This window comes from Cupressus sempervirens, chromosome 8, assembly GCF_028749045.1.
Source record: "Cupressus sempervirens isolate cs-2001-9-10 chromosome 8, ASM2874904v1, whole genome shotgun sequence".
NCBI classification, from domain to species: domain Eukaryota; kingdom Viridiplantae; phylum Streptophyta; class Pinopsida; order Cupressales; family Cupressaceae; genus Cupressus; species Cupressus sempervirens.
The window spans coordinates 655767955-655791911 of record NC_143125.1 but is presented as its reverse complement, the minus strand read 5'-3'; the positions used below and the strand labels follow the sequence as shown (position 1 = coordinate 655791911).

At 34.6% G+C, this 23957-nt stretch overlaps 1 pseudogene; it reads left to right on the top strand.

Annotated features, from left to right (window-relative positions):
• The window catches only part of LOC149544145 (pentatricopeptide repeat-containing protein At5g25630-like), a 114674-nt pseudogene that overhangs the window by 72893 nt on the left and 17824 nt on the right, over positions 1-23957 (top strand).

Here is a 23957-nt window from a genome sequence, read left to right as displayed (position 1 = left end):
ATCTCTAGAATGCTTCTTTTCTTGAAGCTTCTCAAAAAGTCTCTAGAAATATGTATAAGCTCTATAAATAGAGCATTCCTCTTAGCTGTAAAAGCATGAAGAAAAATTGTAGTGCTTTAATGATAAAGTGTGCATATTTGATATATGGAATCTTGTTTTGTTGCTTTGTTTTATTTAACTTTGTTCTTACTCTTTATGCTACTATTTTTTTAATTAGTTCATCATGGTATCTAAATTGTTTTAGTTCTTTGGGCTATGTATATATGGTGTTTTTGGTATGAGTGAATACTTGCAGGTGTAAAATTTGGGAGTGAGCAGCACCAACATTTCTTGTGACAAAGAAAGAATATTACAACAAGAGAAAAGGGTTTTTCTTCAACAAATTGGTGAGAGTTTTTCAATTTTAAGTCTGTGTGCTCAATTTTTTTAAATATCTTTCATTCTCATCCAAAAAAGAGAGAATTTAACAATGGAATCACTTGGTGTTACTCTGCCCACAATTAAATTAAATGGAAAAATTATTATGATTGGGTATCTCATGTTGAAATCACTCTAACTCTTCAAAATTGTTATGATATTGTGACTGGTATTGAACATAGACCCACAAATCTAGGAAATGATCAAGATAATTGGGATAAAAGGGACAAGAGGGCAGCAACACTAATCAAGCTTACACTTTCAAAAGAGGTTTTTTTGAAAGTTTATAATGAAAGAAGAGGAGTCAAAGTATGGGAGATTTTGAAGGATCTATATCAAAATTCAGGTGATGTATGGATTTTATCTCTCACTATTGAGTTATATAATATGAAATTATCAAGCTTACAAGAGATAGTCCCACATTTAAGTAAGTTAAAGGAAAAGAAGAATGAGCTTGCTTCTCTTCGAAAAGATATAGATGATAGAGATTTTGTATAAATTATATTACAAAGTCTTCCGAGATATTATCAATCATTTATAAGGGGTTTAGATGCCGTGAATAAATTAAAAAGTATTAAATCCGAAGAATTGTGTGCTAAGTTAGTTCAAGAAGAGAAAAGACAAGTTAAAGAAAAAGAATCATTTGATGGTGAATCTCAAGCATTTGTAATGAAAGGAAAACAATATTATAAGAAGTCACAAGATAATCAATTTAAAAAAAGAAATTTGAAGTATGAAAATAAGAGTGTTTCATCTATAGATCATAATAGAAGTAAATGAAAATGTCATTATTGTGGTAAAATGGGTCATAAGGAAAATGAATGTTTCAAAAAGAAGAAAGATGTAGTGAAAAAGATAAATAATTCTCCAAATTTTGGTGATTCTAAAAGAAATGCATTTTGTGTTGCACTTAAAGAAAATAATACTTTCAAAGATGAGTGGGTTATTGATTATGGTGCTACACAACACATGTCTCATACTAAGAATCAATTTGAATCAATAAGTGAAAATAATATGGAGAAAATATATTTGGGGGATATTAGTGCTTTAAAAGCTAAAGGGACTGGTGATGTCAAAGTTGATAATGATTTGTTTAAAAATGTGAAGTTAGTCCTTGAATTAAAAACAAATCTACTTTCAGTATCTCAAATTGCAAGTCAAGGGCATAAAATAGAGTTCTACAATGATAAGTGCTTAATCAAGGATGTCAATGATAATTATAGAGTTATTGCAATTGGTAAAATGGAGAATGGATTATATAAGTTTCAATAATTTACTTCTAAATGTGGAGAAAAACATATGTGTGTTATTGCCCAACATGATGATATAAGCAGGTTATGGAATGAGCACTTGGGACATGTCAATTTTCAAAGTCTTAAGCTTATGGAGAGATTACAAATGGTGCATGGGCTTCCAAAGATATCATTTCGTCCTAAGGTATGTGAAAAATGTGCAATGGGAAAACAATATGTGGAAAGTTTCCCTCAAGGTAAATCATGGAGAGTAAAAACTCCTCTACATTTAGTCCATAGTGATGTAACGGGTCCTTTTAAAACACCTTCAATTGGAGGATCAAGGTATGCTCTCACCTTTATAGATGATTATAGTAGAAGAATTTGGGTGTATTTTCTACAAAAGAAAGATGAAGTGTTTTAAGAGTTTAAGGAGTTTAAAGCTTTGACTGAAAAACAAAGTGGAAAGTGTTTAAAGATAACAAGAACTGATAAAGGGACTAAATACATGAATAAGACCTTTTTAGATTTTTTTAAATAACATGGCATAAAGAAGGAATCAACTATCTATTATTCATCCCAAAAAAATGGGGTTGGTGAAAGGAAAAATAGAACTATAATAGAAATGGCTAGGTGTATGATTCATTTTAGAAATCTAGAAGCTAAATTTTGGGTTGAAGCAGTTCATACTATTGTATATATCTTGAATAGAACACCTACTAAGGCTGTTTTGAAAATAACACCAGAAGAGGCATGGAGTGGAAGAAAGCCTACAAGATCTCATTTTAGAATTTTTTATTGTAAAGAATATGCTCACATTCCTGATGAAAGAAGGAGCAAACTTGAAAGGAAGAGTGAGAAGTGCATAATGGTTGGATATAGTGAGGAATCAAAAGGATATAGGTTATACAATCCTAGAACTAATGAAATCTATATTAAAAGAAAAGTATGGTTTGATGAAGATGTTAAGAATGATAACTCTCCAACATTATCTTCTTTTTAATTTTGATTGATGAAGAAAATTCTACTTCTACCAATAGTCAAAGTCAAAGTGTGCAAACTAATACATGGGAAGAGACTCCAGTTGAAGAATCAAGTGAAAGCGATAATGAAAATCCAAGGAAATTTAGATGCATCCAAGAGATTTATCCAGAAGGTCCTAGAAATACATTTGCTAACTATGTTGTTATGACTAAGGTGATGCAGGTTGACACTCCAAGCATGTATGAAGAAGCAAAAGGAAATGATGAATGTGAAGCAGCGATGCAAGAAGAATATAATTCTTTGATAAAGAATGGAACATGGGAACTAACAACACTTCCAGAAGGCAAAAATGTGGTTAATTGAAAGTGGACCTATATCTAACCAAGTTCACATCAGATAGAGCTATTGAAAAATGCAAAGCAAGGTTAGTGGCTAAAGGTTTCTCACAAGAAGAAGGTATAGACTATACTAAAACCTTTGCTCCAATAGCTAAGATGACTGCCATTTGTAGAATAGTTTTTTTAGCTACAAAGTTTGGTTGGAAAATCTTTCAAATTAATGTAAAAAGTGCATTTTTACATGGCGATTTAAAGGAAGGAAATTTACATACAACCACCAGGATTTATTAAATATGGTGAAGAAAATTTGGTGCCTAGATTAAAAAAATCACTCTATGGTCTTAAGCAAGCACCAAGGGCATGGTACTCAAAAATAAATAAGTACTTTCTAGATGTTGGATTTAAAAGAAGTAAAGTTGATCCAGATGTGTATGTAAAATATAGTGATGATAAAGTTGTTATAATTGTATTGTATGTGGATGACTTGATTATTATAGGCGATCGCACACATGACATTGAGAAAACTAAAGATCAACTCAAACAAGTTTTTGAAATAATTGATTTTGGACTAATGCACTACTTTTTGGGTATGCAAGTATGGCAAGAAGAAGGAAGGATCATGCTTTCTCAAACTAAGTATGCTCTTGATGTACTTAAAAAATTCAATATGAGTGATTGTAAACCATGTAATACACCATGTTAAGTAGGACTGAAGTTGAGTACTAACTCTACTCAAAAGAAAGTGGATGAAAAATTGTATAGGTAGGTTGTGGGAAATCTTTTGTATCTTACTATAACTAGACCAAATATTTCATATGTTGTCAGTATTGTATCCAGGTACATGGAAGATCCACACATTGAACATTGGAAAGTGGCTAAAAGAATATTAAGATATATTAAGGGTACTTACCAGCTTGGCATCTAATACATATATGAAGGAGAGCCTACTTAGTTGGATATATAGATTTTGATTGTGCAGGTGACATTGATGATAGAAAGTCAACTTTAGGATATATCTTCCATCTTGGATTGGGACCAATCTCATGGAGCAGCAAGAAGAAATCAATAGTGTCACTATCATTTACAAAAACTAAATATATTGGTTCATCAAAGGCATCTCAAGAAGCATTGTGGCTTAGGAGGTTACTCGAAGAATTGCATCATCCAAAAGACTCTCTAACAACAATATTTTGTGATAATCAAAGTGCTATCAAGCTACCAAAAAATCTAATATATCATGCAAGGTCCAAGCATATAGAAATGCATCATCATTTTGTTTGAGATTTAATTGAAAGTCAAGAGGTGGAGCTACAATTTTGTGGAATTTAGAAGATCAAGTTGCTAATGTATTTACAAAAGCATCATCCATAGCCAAATTTATGAAATTTAGAGATCTATTGCAACTCAAAGATGTTTCTATTCTCTCCAAATAAACATTATGGGGGAGTGTTAGAATAATTTTTATTTATTCATAGGAATGTATTTAATGCATATTCCAGAACTTTCTACTTCAACCTCATGAAGCTTCCTTCTTTGAGCAATATGTAAATTTAAAAATATATAGAAATCTCTAGAATGCTTCTTTTCTTGAAGCTTCTCAAAAAGTCTCTAGAAATATGTATAAGCTCTATAAATAGAGCATTCCTCTCATCTGTAAAAGCATGAAGAAAAATTATAGTGCTTTAATGATAAAGTGTGCATATTTGATATATTGAATCTTGTTTTGCTACTTTGTTTTATTTAACTCTGTTCTTACTCTTTATGATGTTGTTTTTTAAATTAGTTCATCACACTCTCTACGGAAAACAATTAGCATGAGTGGACATAATTTTCCATGTTTTATTTTCAATATTCTTAGGTCACGTCTATAAATGTAAGGCCAGTCCCTCAAATCACAACATAAAAAATGGATTAATCTAAATTATATGTATGCATATAATCATTTGGTAAATTTACAATTAGGGCTACTTTATTGAGATGTGTGTCCATAAAGAAAATGTTAGGGGATAATTGAATAGGAAATATGTGTAATGTTTGAATAAATATTTCATTTGTCAATATATCTATTTTTCAAGAAATTTTCCTTAGAATAAACATAAAAATAAATTGAAATTATGATTGGTATACAAAATTTATAATTTTATTATCCTACCTTTGAGATTTGTGTGAATCCTAGATTGGTTATACGTCTAAAAAATGTAGCATTGACACTTACTGTATGCATAACATAAGATTTTAAATATTAAAGGGTATCATCATTGCGTACATGTATAAATTTAATGTAACCTACAATTTGTCATCATGTAAATATATGACATATATGTCATACATATTTTCTAGGTTGAAATTAGAAAATAGAGAAACTCGGCTTGTATGATACGAATAAAGAAAAAGTAGATTTCATATGATTGAGGATGAAGGGTGTTACAAATTTTTTTTGTTGCTAAGGTCAAGTGAGTTTGGAGAAAATGGGGGGATAAACTTGCATAACTTAAAATCATGGATCATAATACGGATCTTCTAATTTAACTTAACAATATCATATTTCCACATGCTATTAGTAAATATCAATATATTTTTAAATTTGATTGTGTGTTTTCTAGATGCTAAAAAAAAACACAATTGACTCCATAAATATATTGATATTTACTAATTTAACTTCTTGTGAATTACATAAAAGAGTTTGCATAATGTGTTGGACCCTTTAAAATTAAAAGAGTGATAATATCTAAGAAAGAAATTATTTGAATGAAATAAAATTGTTTTATTGGAAGGTTTATTTTTTCTAGAAGTTGAAGTATTTAAAATATTTAATTATACTAAAAAATTCTAGTGCATGTCCATGTAAAATTATGATCTTCCAAGAATAAGTTGAACTATATAACATAGCCTATTTAGAATATACATAACACTCAAGTTCAATATTGATGGTTATTAAACATTAATAAAAATAAGTAATATTTCCACCAAGACCATTCTCCTTTCTACTAGAATATATGGTAGTTATAATGAAGGCTAATGGATGTCATGATATATGAACACTTTCACTAACATAAAGTCAAATAACAATGTCAATTTTTATGCACCTTTCAAAATAGCATCTGATGGGTGATGCGGAAGTCCTCGTGTCACATCACTCACTACTTTAATATCTGTGGGGAATATATCAATGTGAGAATTATCCATGTTACAAAGTTTTCTCCATGTTATGAAGTTTCTTGACAAGCCATTTCATCATGTCACTTCAATAAACAACATTATGGCAAGTGATGCATGGCTTCATCAAGTCCACTATTCAGCAAGACTGTATGTGGCACACATCCTTTCTTATTATGAAATTCAACATTGCCATTTTTGTTTGCTACATTATGGCTTCTTTCGACCTGCTATTCAACATAATTTCCACTACGATGCGGTCAACTTCTCTTTTAAATATTTAGTACTAATCTAATGCTCCTAATTTCTCATGATCAACATTTAAGTATATTGATTTTTAAATTTAGAGTTTGTTTGGTTGCGGGGATAGGAATTGCTTTTTTGGAATTGGATTTTTCTCTCTATTCTTGGTTAGAAAAAAAAAAAATGAGAATTGCATAGGCCGTATCAATCCCATGCTCCAGTTTCCAAAGAATTTGGTCGCTCGAGATTTGCACTAGCAGTGATAAGATAACTTGGTTTGTCTGTTGGGTTACATTTGGGCTTAAGTGGTGTAGGGAACCTCTCTAATTTTGGTGTTTGGGTTTTTTAGAGGTTAGTTTTGTGTGTGTGTGTGTGTGTGTGTGTGTGTGTGTGTGTGTGTGTGTGTGTGTGTGTGTGTTCTTAATAATCTCCAAGAGCACTTGGAGTGCAACTAGTCCAAATGTAAGAGTCAAGTTGCTCACTAGGTCCTAGGTTGCTCAAAAGTTTCTCATTGAGTCAAAAAGTTGCTCAATAGGTCAAATATGATTAGGGATTAGTAACTAAGGTCTTTGATTATCTAAATAGGTCCTATGTATCTTATCTAGGGTCCTAGAATGGTCCTAGGTGAACCCATTTGACCAAAGGTTCTAAGGAGCCAAAATTGCTCAAAAGGTGCAAAGTTGCTTGAGAAACTCTTACAATTTTTGCAAAAAGTTGCAAATAACAGTTTTGGAGCTTGTAACTATCCATACTCAGGTATATGAGAATGGAAGATCATATTTTCAAAGGTTGGAAGGTTTACCATCAGATTATGCATGTGTGGACCTATTGTACAGACAATTTCTTAAGTTTTACATTGTTTAATGTTGTAGTACTACTATGTACAGATTGACACAAGAGATCAGGCTTAAGTTTTTTGTATTTTAGCTTTTCCTTGTTCTATTATATACTCAAGTTTGGATTTAAGTTATCAAGTTCGCAAGTTGTAGCATTTTCTTGCCGTCTAGTCTAAGAACTTCCTTCACAAGGTTTTTTTCACAACAATGGCTCTAACCTAATCATCCACAGTGGAAAATACATGAAACCTGGTGGGATGTTAGGTTAGAAATTGTACATAGTATTTTTTTTTTTTAATTTGCATATTTAAGGTTGGTTTCCAAACTATGGTTTGATGCCCTAGGCTAACTGCTACGAGTGTGTGAGCTTGGAGAGTTTATGGAAGTTGTTGTAGAGCACACCCATGATCAAGGTTGTTCTAACAAATGGTGTTCCTAGAAGCCCTAGTATGCTACCTCGAATGTGCTAATGGAATGGAAGACTGATTAGTAGTTTGAAAGAAGTTAGAAGCTTTTTAGTGCTGACTGATCTGGAGGCCTAAAAGTTAAGCTAAAAACTTCGGCTTAAGGAAGCATAGGGTTGTTTTTGTTTTGAAGCTCTAAAATTTTGGAATCTTTGAGTGCTAGGAGATGGCTTCTAGATTCCTAAGGTTTTTTTTTGGATTGTTTGGAAGAATCTGAAGTAACGGTGTAAAACGGGGTTACTAGACCTAGAAGATAAGAGGCCTAATTAGGCTATGTGAAGAAATTGAGTTTTCTTTGGTTGTTGTTGTGACTGGAAGTGTTGAATGAGGTTAGGAAGGTTATGGAGGGTATCTACAAAAACAATTGACTCCAATGAAGTGGAAGAAAAAGATCCTAAGTGAGGGTTAGGGTTCTAAGGGAAAGAAGGGCTAGTAGGACTAGTGCCTTAGAAGGGGGATTATGTCTACACCAGACCAACTACATCTAGGAGGCAAGTTGGAGGAAGAGTCATGGGGGCTTGGATTGGTGGAAAATACAAGAAACAAGAATCATTGGATAATTCAAGATTAGCACCTTAATTAGAAGTGGTTATTAGATAGAATCCTAGGCCCTCTCCATCATTAAGGATCACGACATTGGTTATGGAGTTTATGTTGAATCAAACCTTGACTGAGCACATCGAGAAAAGAAATAGTTAACTTCAGATCAATAAGTTTCAAATGTCATAGCAATCAAATTTTGATTTTATTTTTTATTATAATTTGTATTTTTTCTGCATTAGGGTTTCTTCGTCTCTCTTCTACAAACTGAGAATTTATTTTCTTGAGGATTGTGGGGCATGGCAGCAAGGATGAAGTACCCTCATCATGAATGTTTGTAGCCAATTTTCCACTACGATTTGAAACCCTCCAACATTTTGCTCAACATGGACTTTGAGCAAGATTTCCAGAATTCTAAACTACGATGCCACGAGCTATGGATTTATCAGTTGGATGTTGTGAAGAATGTCTCATGGGTGATTTCCAAGTAATTTAATCTATGCTTATAGATCTTGAAAATATTTTTTTAGTATCATAAGTTTGAAGTGGATCTAAAAATATTATCAAATAAGAAAATGTAAAAATGGGAATAGGAATAGCTATTCCAATAACAAGTAGTTTTTGGAATGGACATATGCTCATTTTAGGGGCAAAATGGGAATATGTATTCCTATTCCCAATTATAATTTGGTGCACCAAACAATGAATAAAAAATATATTATAATTTCTTATTCCTATTCCAGTTGTATTCTAATAACTAAACGGGCTCAAGTAATTGTTAAAGTTGGTTCAAGTGTCTATTGTTTTAGATGTTGTAATGGGTGTGATGTTCTCTTCAACATAATTTCATTTTGGCACTTCATTGCTAATTCTTTTATTAGAACTATTGGGATTTTGGGCCTTGTGGAAAAAACTCATTTTAACCCTTAATCAAAAATAATTATTTTCTTATGAATTAGCAATCATCTTGGCAAAATAAGATATGCAGAACTTTAAAGAAAGTATCTCATAGTTCCACACTATTTTATAATTCAAACAATCTATACAAGGAAGGTATACCTTCTTATAGACCCCAAATGAATTTAGGGGAAATTATAAACAAAATCCATTGTAATTTTAATTTTATATAATATGTAAAGGAAGGTATGTCTTCCTAAAGACCTCAGATAGAAAAGAGGCCATTGTAGTAGTCAAGACATTACATCCCAAGTTATATAGGGATTTTTCTTCTCGGTTATATTTTCCCCAATGCCCATACTTTGAACAAGGCATAAATAATTTGTATTATTTTGAAATGATGAATAAAATTGGCAATATACTTTTACCGATCAAAAAAATTATAGACTATATATATAATTTTAGAGGTTGTAACCTCTAAAAACTACCCAATGTAACCTCAAAAACAACATGCAATATCTAATGGATTTGCAATATCAATAAATATGTTTGTGTGTTAAACCATTATCTTCTTGTCATATTTTATATCTCTATGTGTGGTCTATCTCACCCTTCCTTCCCTAATTTTCTCAAATTTTTACACCCACGTTTCACACTTCTGCCTAACATTTAATACACAATGTTTTTTAAGAAATAGGAAATTTCCAAAGAGCACAATGTTAATATATATAGTCCCACACCAAGGAAATTGAAGGATAACAAGTAGAAGGCCAAAACTTACCAAAAGAGAAAACATAATGGGTTTACATAAATTTGAGTATATGAAGTTTGTATTCCCCAATTACAAATAGTTAATGTGAAAAGATAGTCGACAACTTCCCATGCAACATTGAAAACTCTTACCACATTGATATCTGTAAGAATTTGCCTTAGGACAAGATTCACCCAAGATAATAGAACTCAACACAAGAACAACTATAGACCAAAAATGGATATGATCAATTAATCAGAGTATGTCCTAATACATTGTTCTGTTTAGTATGTACAAACACACTAGGAGTGCCTATATATAAAGGCCTCTTAGGAAGCACCTAGAATGTTTCTAGAAACAACCAGGAGATAAGATAAGCATCATGACAACTAAGCACACACCTTATCCAACATTCTAGATGAGTGGATGATAATGAGAAGGTTGTAGACACCATGTGCATAATTAGGTGCTAACTCCTATGTGGTAGATAACATGTGCATAAAAGAGGTACAAACTCCTATGTTGTCAACATGACAACTCACAAGAGTGCACATACTCCTAGGTGATTAATAAATAAATAAAAAATATGCATTAACCTAAGTAAACTTAAGTAAGTGTAAATAGTAAATACTTATTTTCACCAACACCCCCCCTTAAGTGCAACTTAGGGAAATTCCCTTAAGCTTATGAAAACTAGGATGAAATGCATAATGGGTCCCAGCTACTATTGGAGTTGAGAAAAGCCAACTTCGAAGACGCCCAAGATCACCTGCATGCGAGACCTGTCAAAAAGAAGCCAAGAAGGGGAAGAGCATGGAGCAAGGGAAAACCCTAATGGACATGAGAGAAAATTATGCAAACACAATAAGAAATGTATTTACAATATGCAATATGATATGTGATGTTATGAAAATACAAAGAGAGAGAGGTTGATTATAAAGACCTCATGGAAGCTTGTAGAACAAGCTGGAAGGTGGTAGAAGATAAGGATGACAACTAGAAGGGAACAAACTCCCATGTTGTCATCAACTAACCACAACATGCATTAAATACAAAAGTATTAAATAATTGCATTTACCTAAGTAAGCTTAAGTAAATAGAATATATAATTAATAATTAATTATTTACTCTAACACCCCCCCTTAAGTGCAACTTAGGGAAATGCCTTAAGCTCACAAAACTAAGATGAATGCATAATGAGTCCCGGCAACGAGGCCATGTTAGGTGCCCAAGTACAATGCAAGAAGATGCAACCTCTGTAAATAGGGAAAGAGAGAAAACCTCGTGAGAGAAACCATCCCCCAAAAAGAGGTAAGAACCTAGTGAAGAACTGAAGAAGTCTCCAACTAGGGAAATTGTCCCCTAAAACAGGAACAAGGATTGATCATGAAGAAGCAGCATCACTGAAGCATGAAGAAGCCGCAAATCTGCCAAACTGCTGATTAAAAGAACCTCCATGGAAGAAGAAGGCACGAACCAAGCATGTCTATATGGTAGATGATACATCTCACCGAAATGCATAGGTAGCCAGCCACTGCAATCGCCTTGTATATATAATCAACCACTGAATACATAGTTCACACTATCGAACCATTGAAACACGAATGCATTAGAAAAATAGCATAACCCCCCCTTAATGTAGATGGGGTGTGATGACAGTCAACTGAGAAGGTGGGCCAAAGTCTCCTGCAAACGAACCAAGAATGAGGAGAGAGGAAAAGAGGTACAGACACCGATAAAGACACGGTCAAACTGACTCTGCATGGGGCTAATGTCGTGGAAGGGACACTCACTTGACAAAGGGAGAATGCCTAAAATAGCAAACAATAATCCCCCCATGGTGCTTTATGAAAATAGTGCAAGTACAACTGACTCAAAACAACATTCATGATTCCCGGAATGCAAAAGTGACACTTTATCTCAGTGCGAAATAAAAAAGTGCTTCAAAATGATAGCTACAATGATCAAAACTAAAAAAGAGCTGCAACAAAGGAAAGTACAGCCGAAAAAAAACAAACCATGCCAAGAAAACGATCCTCGGGCCTAAAACACTCAAAATATCAACCATAGAGCAAAACTGCCAAAACTATGATAGAAAGAGTAGAGGCCAAAAACTAAGGACAAGGATTGCATTTCTGAAAAGGTGACAGAACTAGCTTTCCAAAAATATAAAGTTTTCAAAAAACTGACATGGGACGAAAAAGATATGCATGCCGGAGTCAAAAAGAGGACTTCAGACTTCAATAGAAAAAATGAGCAATAAAAAAGCATCAAAACCTAAAAATACCTACGCCAAAGTCTCTGTCTTGGAACCATCTTTCTGGCGCTTCTTTCGGATCAGAAAAATACCTTCGTATGCAAAAGTTATGGCCAAAAAATCACAAGTAGGTCTACAAGAGAATTTGAAGGAGAGTGCAAGCAAGGATGATGACACAGCGATGACATCATGCTGATTTCAGCAAAACCCGTGATTAAATTTGATAGCTTGGAGGCCTTCACCACAAAAAGGATGCTAGGTGGCATCACCACATGGCAGGTACGGATGATGATGTGGCTGGTCCACGTGGCAGTGTGCCACGTGGTGCCCAGGCCACGTGTCACCCCTGTTGGCGCTGACTCAGCAAAATGTTGCTGACTGCTGACTGTGTTGTTACCGCGGGCGCTGACGTGGGCTGGTGACTGGGACACGAGTAAAGGAGCCGACGGAGGTGGCTGCAAGGGCGGCGAGACGAAAAATAGCACCGGCGGAGATTGCTGAAGGGCGGCCGAACTGAGGCCGAGGTTGCAGAACCCGCGGCGATGCACTGCAACGGCTGCAGATGGCGGCGGTGGACGGTGCGAGGGTTGGGCCGCGACAGCACGGTGGTGGCCGCTCGGTGGCTGGCCCTTATAACTATTTTTAAAATTTTATTCGCTCAGAAATCTGTACGATCCGTATGGAAATGACCTGCAACAAAAAAATATTTTTGCCTCCCAGAGCTCTGTCTCCAAAAACGACAAGCTTTATATGAATCCTAACTGCAAACGGCCTTTCGAATCCAATGGTGATGTCCGTTTGGGCTGAAAGTGCTCCAAAAATTTTCTGATCCCTTGATTTGAAGAAAAATTGCACAAACAAACTAGGGTTTGTGACTTCAAATCACGGCTTCAAAATTTCTTCAACCAAGTAGCAGTAGGAAGGCTCTGATACCATGTTGGAGTTGAGAAAAGCCAACTTCGACGATGCCCAAGATCACCTGCATGCAAGACCTATCAAAGAGAAGCCAAGAAGGGGAAGAGCATGGAGCAAGGGAAAACCCTAAACGGACATGAGAGAAAATTATGCAAACACAATAAGAAATGTATTTACAAAATGCAATATGATATGTGATGTTATGAAAATACAAAGAGAGAGAGGTCGCTTATAAATACCTCATGGAAGCTTGTAGAACAAGCTGAAAGGTGGTAGAAGATAAGGATGACAACTAGAAGGGAACAAACTCCCATGTTGTCATCAACTAACCACAACATGCATTAAATACAAAAGTATTAAATAATTGCATTTACCTAAGTAAGCTTAAGTAAATAGAATAAATAATTAATACTTAATTATTTACTCTAACAGCTACTAGGCCATGTTAGGTACCCATGTACATAATGAAGATGCAATCTCTCATAAAGTGAAGAAAGAGGGAAAACCTTGTGGGAAAAATGCTCCCCCAAAAAGAGAGATGAAAATGGAGTATACACAAGAGGAAAATGGAGAAGGACAAAACCCCCTAAGAGGAAAAAGTCCCCCCAAAAAGGAGAAGAAGGAGACGAGGTAGTCCCCCCCCCAAAAGTAGTGTGCCAACCAGTGAGAAATGCTCCAATGTAGAAGTTGATCCATGACCATGGAATGATGTTTCTCCCCTTTGGAAGAAACAAAGGCAAGGGTACAAAGGAAATGTGTCCCCTGTATGGAGAAGGAATCTCTATGATGAACGATGTCTTTGAAACCTTTTCAAGTGTCCCTATGTCGATGTTGATGATGGCTTCCTCCAAAACTATTGAGAAGAAGTGTAGATCGAACAAGGAGTGATGTAGAACCATTTTCAAGGAACCAATAGTCTTCTCAATTGATAAAGAGACCTTCGACAATTGATGTACATAAGTATCAACAATCACACCAACCTATGAAGATTGATCATGCACAGAATGGGCATAAGGGTCAGAGTGGGCCCTCGCAACAACTATAGAAGGATCTTCCTCAGCAAAGAGAAGCAATAGATCATCAAAGAAGTCTTACAAATCTATTGTGTGTGACTCCAAGAACAAAGCTAAAATTTTTGGTAAAAAATCATCACCTGGAAGACCATGTGTACCCTGTTGTGTTGAAGTACATGAATGTGTCACTGTGGCAATGAATGAATTATTCACCTGAAAAAGAAGACAAATATCATCTAAGATGTCTCCCATATCTTCAATTTGAGACTCCATGAACAAGCCTACAAGGACTGGAAAGAATTCATCACATGAAGGTAGAGTAGGAAGACATAAAGGGTCCTACCGCACTGAATTCGAAGCATCTATGGCTAGAATAGGATCAGTAGGAGCAATAGGAGCTGGAGGTGTGATCTCATCTAAAGAGGATACAGCTACAACTAGAGGTAAGATATCTTCTAGGAAAGGAGGAATGTTTGGATCTCCATACTTCTCCCAAAGATACATCCAATAATCATGTGGAGGCCATATCTTGGAAACTAGCTTAGAATAATCAGAAGAAGAGAGATTGGTAAGAATGATAACAATCACTCAGCCAACTGATGGTTGTTCTTCATTAGAGATTAGTTAATTGGAACATAAATAAGGAAATACTTCCTTATGCTCTCTTCTAAGATGATCAAGAAGTGTATCACTCTATGTGTGATAGTTTCATTTTGTCAACCTAGGTCTAATGCCATTCTGAAATGTGAAACACTACTCCTCTATGAGATCAATTAATGAACCCCCAAAGAATCAAAGAAACACCCCCCCCCTCCCCCACCCTGAAAAAGATGCTTTGGCACTTTAGAAGTAGTGCATCTACAATAGGCTACTTGTCAAAATGAACAATGTAGACTTCTGATTTTGACTGTTGCAACTACCTTTTGAGGCCTAAATCTAGAACTAAGCATTGTAGCTCAAAGATACAACAATTTTGAAAAGAAATGAAAGCAATACAATGCAAAAAAGGCCCTAGTTCTTAAAGTGAGATTATTGTCCACACAACCCTAGAATCTAACTATAGATTTGGAAAGTAGACAAAAAAAAATGCACTTTCAAAGAAAATAAAACTTGAAAAGGAGTCTAGATGAGCCTGTACAGAGCGTTTCAAGTTGTAAAATGCAAGATTAAATAGGTATAGTCACCAAAAGATGAAATTTTTGACAAATCCTTGTACCAAAACTAGAAAATAACACCACCACTAGAAAATTTAGGAAATTCTACCCAATTTAAAAAAAAATACACCTGAATCAGAGTTTGGATGTCCGAGTTATGGGCTCGCAAAGTCAGGCTACCAAATTGAAAAGCAATTTGAAAAGGAGTCTGGAAGAAAAATTGTGTCTAAATTTAACGGTCAAACGACCATCACCGTAGTTGAAAATTCCATGGATTTTATGGTCAGACGATCATCAAATTTAACATAGGTAAATGCTGACATCAGCAAAAAAATGGGCCACCTACTGATGTGTCAGATGACTAGGCCATCTGTATGGTACGGACTGTACACGTAGCGGTATAGATAGCTCATGTGGTTGTACGACAGGGTTGTATGTTGGGTCTACGTGGCACTTACAGCATGTGCTTGGTGACATGGAGACTTGTCTGATGTGTGTCCAATGTAAAAGTGAAGCATGGCAAAGCAAGGATGCGGTTGCAAAATTGATACTCATCAGAAGTTGTAAAGAGCGGTGGTTGGAGAACTAGTACACGTGCCAAAAATTAAAAAGTGCAATCACCGAAAGTCCACTAAGCAGAATTCTAAAAATACATTGGAAATCCTTGATACACCAAGTTGTAATGTGCATTGCCAAATTCCTAAGTGCAACCAAGGTCAGGGTTTACGACGTCAGAGAGTGCACGAGGAACCTTAACTTGCCGAAGTTATGAACTTGTGTGATGGCTGGATTTTGGATTATTGATCCCACATTGAGCATGGGGATGGACCAAGGCAATATATATTGTAAAGCCCGTGCATACAAAAGAAATCTCGCCAGTTGATGTGGAACTCGCTAGCCAAAACTTGAGGCACAATAGGAGTATGGACTTAGGTGCTGGTCGGTAATGTGATGTGTGGTCAGATTTGTCTGCCAAAAAAATGGAATATACCTTGTAAACAAATGGAATATTCCATGTGCAGGGCCAAGAGCTCACAGCCCAGTTCTGCTAAAAAAAAATTTCTACTATCTGCCCGATGGGCAAAAAAAAATTCAAACTAATACAAATGAAAATAATTGCAAAGAAATAAAATTGTAGACTCAAATAAATTCGTTAAATCTACAAAAAAAGACCATACTCAAACTGCAAATCGGGGCCTATGAGTGCCAATTTGCAAAAAAAATTGCCTCACAGTTGACTTTGGGCTAGGGTAGCTGAGTTTATAACCAATTTTTACTGAATCAGCATTCTGGACACAATGGCGAGCTCAGATCTGGCTCTAGACACCCCCAATTTCTGCAATACTCTAGAGTTGGGCTATGGTCCTGAAGCAAGATGATGGTCTTGAACAACTTTGTGAAGAGGAATTCTCAAAGAGCTCTGATACATTGTAAGAATTTGCCTTAGAGCAAGATTCACCCAAGATCGTAGAACTCAACACAAGCACAACTATAGACCAAAAATGGATATGATCAGTTAATGAAAATATGTCCTAATACATTTCTCTATTTGCTATGTACAAACACACTAGGAGTGCCTATATATAAAGGCCTCTCAGGAAGCACCTGAATCTCTCTAGAAACAACCAAGAGATAAGATAAGCATCATGACAACTAAGCACACACCTTATCCAACATTCTAGATGAGTGGATAAGAATGAGAAGGTTGTAGACACCATGTACTTAATTAGGTGCTAACTCTTGTGTTGTAGACAACATGTGCATAAAAGAGGTGCAAACTCCTGTGTTGTCAACATGACAACTCACAAGAGTGCACATACTCCTAGGTGACTAATAAATAAATGTATTAACCTTAGTAAACTTAAGTAAGTGTAAATAGTAAATACTTATTTTCATCAACAATATCAAATGAAGGAAGAAGGCATTCAAGCTATCATCATGTTTGAATTAAGTCAACAAACTGTACATTCCACAACAATCTCAAGATTCTTCATTATGTTTAAATAGGTTTTGTACAACCTTCTTTTCATCAAAAATGTAATTGATGAAGTTTGGAGATATTCATATTCGCACTAGAATATTCGAAGTTTAGGAAGGAAGTTATTTCTTTACTTTTCTATTGTTTTTCTTTTTTATTGATCATTGAAAAGTTCTTTTTTAGTTTTCTAGTATTTTTCCTTCTTAAATTTTTATTTTACAATTATTTACATTTAGAATTTTGTTTAAGATGTAAGGCATATTGTGTTTATGCTTTGTCATTCTCTATGCCCATCTAAATCAAGTCTAGAGATATATCAATTTCTAATATATATTTTTAAAATATTATAGTTTGATACTTACATGTGATGACAAGTGACTTCATAGATTACTCATTAACTATTTTAATTAGATTAGTTAAGACGTACACTAGTCTAATTGTTATATTATTATTTTATTAGTAATCTTATTTTAGAAGAGTTAATTTCATTTAATTCAATTATTTTAAAAACTAGTTAAACTATTAGAGTTTATCATGTATATTATGTTAGTTAAATAGTGATGTCTTGTTAGTCTATAATAATTATTAATACTTTACAAATCAAATATAACATAGAGTAATAGAGAAAGCCAAGATGTCTGGCAGCAACATCTCTAACATCGAATAAGAAAGCTACATTTCTCTTATTTATAACTTTTTAGCTTCATTTGGTACATTTTGAAGGCTTCTAGCATATTTGAAGTGTGCTCATTTTAGAGTCATATACAACTCCATCTACGCTCAGTCTCACCGGATGTTCTGCGGCCACCGGCGGTACCTCTCTAACCTCTGTCCCCACACGATGAGCGATATGCTCGAGCTGCTTGTCCACGTCTCTACACATGCAAACATAACATTGAATAAAAATTAGGCTGTAACAGTTCACCTTATTCTGATAAAATATTTTTAAAAAATTGCAGAGGATGCATTGATAAATTGAAGGTAGTAAGTAGTACTCACTCCTTGCTCTCAACGATGTGGCCAACATTAAATGAAACACAGTGAAGCGCCTCCTTCCACTCCAAAATCTTTTTCGAGGCATATTTTTTATTCTTTATATGTCGATCAATTGCATGAGCACAGGCTCCTTTAGCATACCGGACATCCCCTGGCTCAATATAATAGAAAATAGGAACAATTCTAGCGCCTGTCTCGAGCATAAGTGTCAGCTCTGACAAACACTAGGGGGATTGTGCATATCTCTTGGAAAATATAGCTATATGAATCTTAGCACTGCTTAGTGCTTCTTCTATTACACTAGATATGTGATCCCCCAATCTAAGCTCTTTGTATCCAGAAAGACCTTCAGTCCCATGTCCTTAAGCTTGTTATAGATAGGTACGGCCAGTGAACGCTTAACATCATGTCCGCGATGATTAATGTGTACATCATAACGGACATCTCTCGTAGGCCTTGCGTATATTCCACCAGAAAGAAATGCCAATTTACCCCGTGGGTGAATGGTAGGACGAGTGTTACCTAATTTGAATTCTTGAGCCTCTTTACCTTCTTTCGTTACCAAATCCGCCATCATCCTCATGAGCATGTCCTCGTCGCTAACATATTCAACAACAAAGGAAACATAATAAACTTCAGAGTTTAAGATATCGAAAAAAAAGGTCTGTGAGCCTGAAAATGAGGAAGGAAACATGCAAAGAATGTATCAACAAGAACTTGTGTTAACTTACTCCTTGCTATTGACGATATGACCCACATAGTACGAAGCATGGAGAAGTGCTTTCTTCCACTCCTCCAGCTTCTCTGAGTTATGTCTACCCTTGTCTTGGTGCCGGCCAAATGCCTCACCGTAGCTTCCCTTTCCATTTCTTATATCATCTGGCCAGACATGGTAAAAAATGGGAACAAACTTACTGCCTTCTTTTCCGCTAATCAACGAAAGCTCTCGCAAACACCACTTGGACGTTGCATAGTCCTCTGAGAATATAGCTATGTTAAGCCAAGTACTCTTTATTACTTGTTCTAGTACACTAGGAAAGTGGCCCCCCCACGTAAGCTCTTCTGAATCCAGAAAAACCTTCGGTCCCATTCCTGTGAGCATTTTATAGATAGCTGTGGCGAGTGTACTTTTGACATCAGGACCCCGATGGTTAATAAATACATCATAGTCAAGCTTTTTCACAAGCATTATAGATCCACCCGAAGAAGATGTAGTGGCTGCAAATTCTTCACCCTGTTGTTGGATGCTTGAACTAGTCTTAGCCGGTCCTACAAATTCTTGACACGTGTTTCTCTCTTTCGCTACCCACTCTGTAATTGCCTTCAGCAGCATGTCTTCATCCCTGGACACATTCGACAACGAATAAAACAGAGTAAACGTCACAAGTTATATGGATAACTGAAGTCTATGAGCCTCAAGATAAAAGAATGCATCGATTAGTAAACGCTTAGTGCATCTGGTGGAGAGATGCGTACTTAGTACTTACTCCTTGCTCTCAATGACCGGACCTACATAATGTGAAACGCTGTAAAGAGCTTTTCTCCACTCCTCCAGTTTCTCAGAGTTGCGTCCAACCTTGTTTGGGTCAAATGGATAGCCTCCTTTTACATACCGTACATCATCAGTCTTAACACGACAGAAAATGGGAACAATTTTAGTGCCTAATTTACCCCTGTTGTGCATGGACGACAGCTCTTCTAAGCACCGGTCGGATTGTGCATAGCCCTCTGAAAATATTGGAATATAAAGCCACGCACTCTTAAAAGCTGCTTCTACTTGTTCATCCCCCAAATCGAGCTCTTCCGAATTCAAAAATACCTTCAGTCCCAACGCATCAAGCTCTTTATAAATTGCTCCGCCCAGACGATGTTTAAAATGATTGATAAATACATCATAGCGCGGGAAATCTTTCACAGGCATCGTGGATGCACAAGAAGCAGATGTAGATGGTGGAAATTCTTCAAAGTGTTGGTAATTTAACCGAACACCGCCACAAAAGAAAGATAGAAGATCGACAAGGCAATAAAGTATTCTGGATCCACTGGAAGTAGATGAAGATGGTCAAAATTTCTCATCCAGTTGGGGCTTGTGTGGGTTAGAAGCAGATGCCATGATATTAGATGCAAGCGGACACAACTAAGGTTGAAAAAAGGGGCTGTCCTACGGGAAAATAGTTTTCGTTGATGAGGTGAAAAGGAGTGGGTGCATATAAAAGATCAGGAGAGGGATAAGTAATGAGAAATAAAAGTGGGACTAAACGCGTAGACTGCGTGTATTGCTGAGGTAACCCCGCGGAAGAAACGAAGAAGCATCACAGAGTCTTACTAAGAGAGTTAGAGTGACTAGTTGAGGACAGCTGAAGGACTTCTTAGAGCCTCTGCTATTGCGTAATTCCCAAACCTTCCTTTTCCTAAGCAACCTCGAAGCGAGCACCTTGAGTAAGACAATAGGCCAATGTCTATGCTGGCATGAGGGCGGCAATTTCCTGTTTTTACTAATTTAATTAAAAATCAATTTAGAATTATATCTTAATTTCAAATTTTAAGTCGACTGGTGAAGTTGAATGTTGAATGGCTCACAAAAAGTCCACCAGGGATCAAATCTTGCTGAGTGCAAGGCTCCAACACTATAAGGAACGAGGCCGAGATTATGCCCTGGTGATTTTGAAAGGGTGGATGCCCCTCAGTCCTTGCCTCTAAGCCAAAGATGTTTCAGGCACGTGTGGGTCCGTATCATGTTCCTAAATCTTCAAGTGGTAGCCTTCGCTGGTTGGTAGTTTGCAAGCCTCATGCCTCACTAGGTTGCCTCGCAAGTCTGAACCTTCCATCAAATTTATTTTTTAACAATAAAATTTAAAATTTAAATTTAACTAAAAAATATGTTTTGATGATGACATAGACATCATGGTAGAAGAGACCTCCTATTACTAGTTTTGTGATAGATAATTTTTAATTATTGTTTTTAAAGAGTTCAAAAAAAGAGATGTAGACAAGAGACGCAATGCGTCATAGTTCCTACCTAACGCATAATGGTTGTAGAGGTGTAGATGAGTGAGAATAAGGTTAAATAGTTCTAAATTAACATTGTGAATGCATTAATTTTTGCCTAGAAATGCACTTGTGATCTGATAGGATGGCTCATATTTTGTTATTAAATTCTCGTCTTAGAAGTGCAGTTGTGATCTGAAAGGATGACTCATATTTTGTTGTTAAGTTCGCGTGTTATATTATTGTATGTTTGGGCATTTAAGCCTAATAATAAGAGGCCAAAGTCCCCAACTATGTATTATTCTCATCTTAATTATCAAAAGGATGTCACACTATTTTTAATCATTAGATAGAAATAAATAGTAGTATAGAACAATAACAACATAAACATATATGTAAAGGAAAAACCGATAGAGAATATATAGGAGGAAGAGGAAGAGAGATAAAATAGTAAGATAGAGCGATACAAACATAAGTTGTGTGTGTGTGTGTCTGTGTGTGTGTGTTTGAGAGTTTGAGAGAGAGAGAGAGAGAGAGAGAGAGAGAGAGAGAGAGAGAGAGAGAGAGAGAGAGAGAGTATTAAATATAATTATTTTTCTTAATAAAACAAATAGTCAAAATAAAATCATGGTTATAATGAAAAATTAAAATATATTATATTATAATTAATGAAACTAAGAATTTAATTTTTATATTAAAACTCACATTTGTCAAAAATGAAATGTATTGAAATATAAAAATATTTTATAAGTAAAACTAATTGTTTAATTTTACATAGTTAGAGAAGATTTACTATTTAATGTTTTGTATTTCCAATTTTTTCATAAAAGTAAGTAATTTTTAATTATGAAATAATATCTATATAATTTAATAAGTACATTTGTAAATAATAAATAGATGTAATACATATAAATTTGATGTTGATGAATAAATATTATGTAATAAATAAGAAATAAAATATAACTATTTAATTTTAATACATAGTTTATAAAAACTCAATAATAATTTACATATCTTTTAGAATTGAATTATTTCTTTCTTGTGGTTATTTCCTTTAGTATGTTTTTTTATGTAAAATATAATTATTAATTTAATATTAAAATATATATTTAAGTTTTAAATATATTTAAACTAAATGATAATTTGTTTAAATATAAAATATTAATAATAATAAATGATATAATTTACAAATTGTAACACTTATCAATTATACATATTACAAACACTATTATAAAATATAATTAAAAAATTAATATTATTTAATTTATTTTTACAAAAGTAAAATAATAGTATAATTTAACTATTTTTATTAAAAAATTAAAATTTAAAAAAAATTAGAAATTCAAATACAAAGATATAACATATTAAAAAGAATTAATATTGATTAGACATGTTGTGTGAGGTGGAAGATAAAATGATTGAAAAAAAAAAAATCATATCTACTTGTCATAAAAATAAAGTTGTAATTAATACATTCATTAATGCAAGATGAAGTTGTTAGAAAATATTTATATTTTTGTTCAAGAAAATTAATTTTCTCCCCCACCGAAAATAGTATGAACCAAAAGAATGAATGGAAAATGTGATTTATCAAATAATGGAAAATTAAAAAAAGATATAAACATTTAAAGTTTCCTATAATCTTTTAAATTCTTTGATTTGATTGGTCAGTGTTAATATGATATTAACATGATATGAATGTGCCATAGCAGGAACTAATAATGCATGTACATTTATTAATAGTTAAAAGATGACACAAACTATAACTACCTCCACTTCACCTCTTTCGTAGCCTTTTTTTTTAATTCAATCATATTAGCTAAAACTATATCAAATAGAAAATTAGTGGATACAACATGTTATACGATGTAGCTTTTGCTGTGAACTCAGCTTCGCCTAGAACTCATTGACTTTTAAACACCATATGTAAACTAAAACTAATCAGCACATATTAATGAATAGCATGTTGTTGTGGTTTTCCTTTGGCTCTGCGTGAGTTATTATTGGGAGGCATGTACAAACACAGCTTTGGAGCAGAATAGACATTTCAAAAGTCCCTTCTTTATTTTTATTTTTATTTGTTTTGTTTGAAGCAAGCATGGCTTGCATTCCAAGGCAACGGCTGACATAAAGTTATGGAATGATATAATTAATGCGAAAAGTTGATGGTGTAGAAAGCATGCATGTGATGAATGGTCGGTGAGAAATATAATTTTATGAGTGAATTTTATAAAACTTAGTGGTGGATTGGGCAGTTATAGATGTCAGTGGTGACAGCACTTGGGAGGTGGGCATATGGCAAAATAATCAATTTTTTTCTTCTCTTTTTACTTGGATATAAAAAGAAATGGGATGAATTAAATGTCGGTGGGCAATAAAAGGGCCCATCTTAACTTTTTCAACTCTCTAAAGGTAGCTTTATGTGTTTCGTCACTTCCTTTAATTTGGCCACAAGTCATGTTTGGTGTGTTTTTTTAATGAGCCCATGTGCTCTGTTTTTATATTGAGAATTCCTATAGCATAAACTTGGCTTACAATGGAATAGTTGAAAATTCCTACCGAGCTTAGAGTTGTGACACATAAACTATATGACTAGGTCATTGCTAAAATCAGAACTATGACAGGAATGTTAGAGAGCCTTGGTAGTGATGTAGGGGTCAAACAGGGGTGCCCCCTTTTACCAACCTTGTTTGTGTTATATATTGATAAATTAGAAGAATGTTTAGATAAGGACAATGGTGATGGGGTTCAACTAGCTAATTATGTGAATAACTTGTTTTTATATGTGGATGACCTCA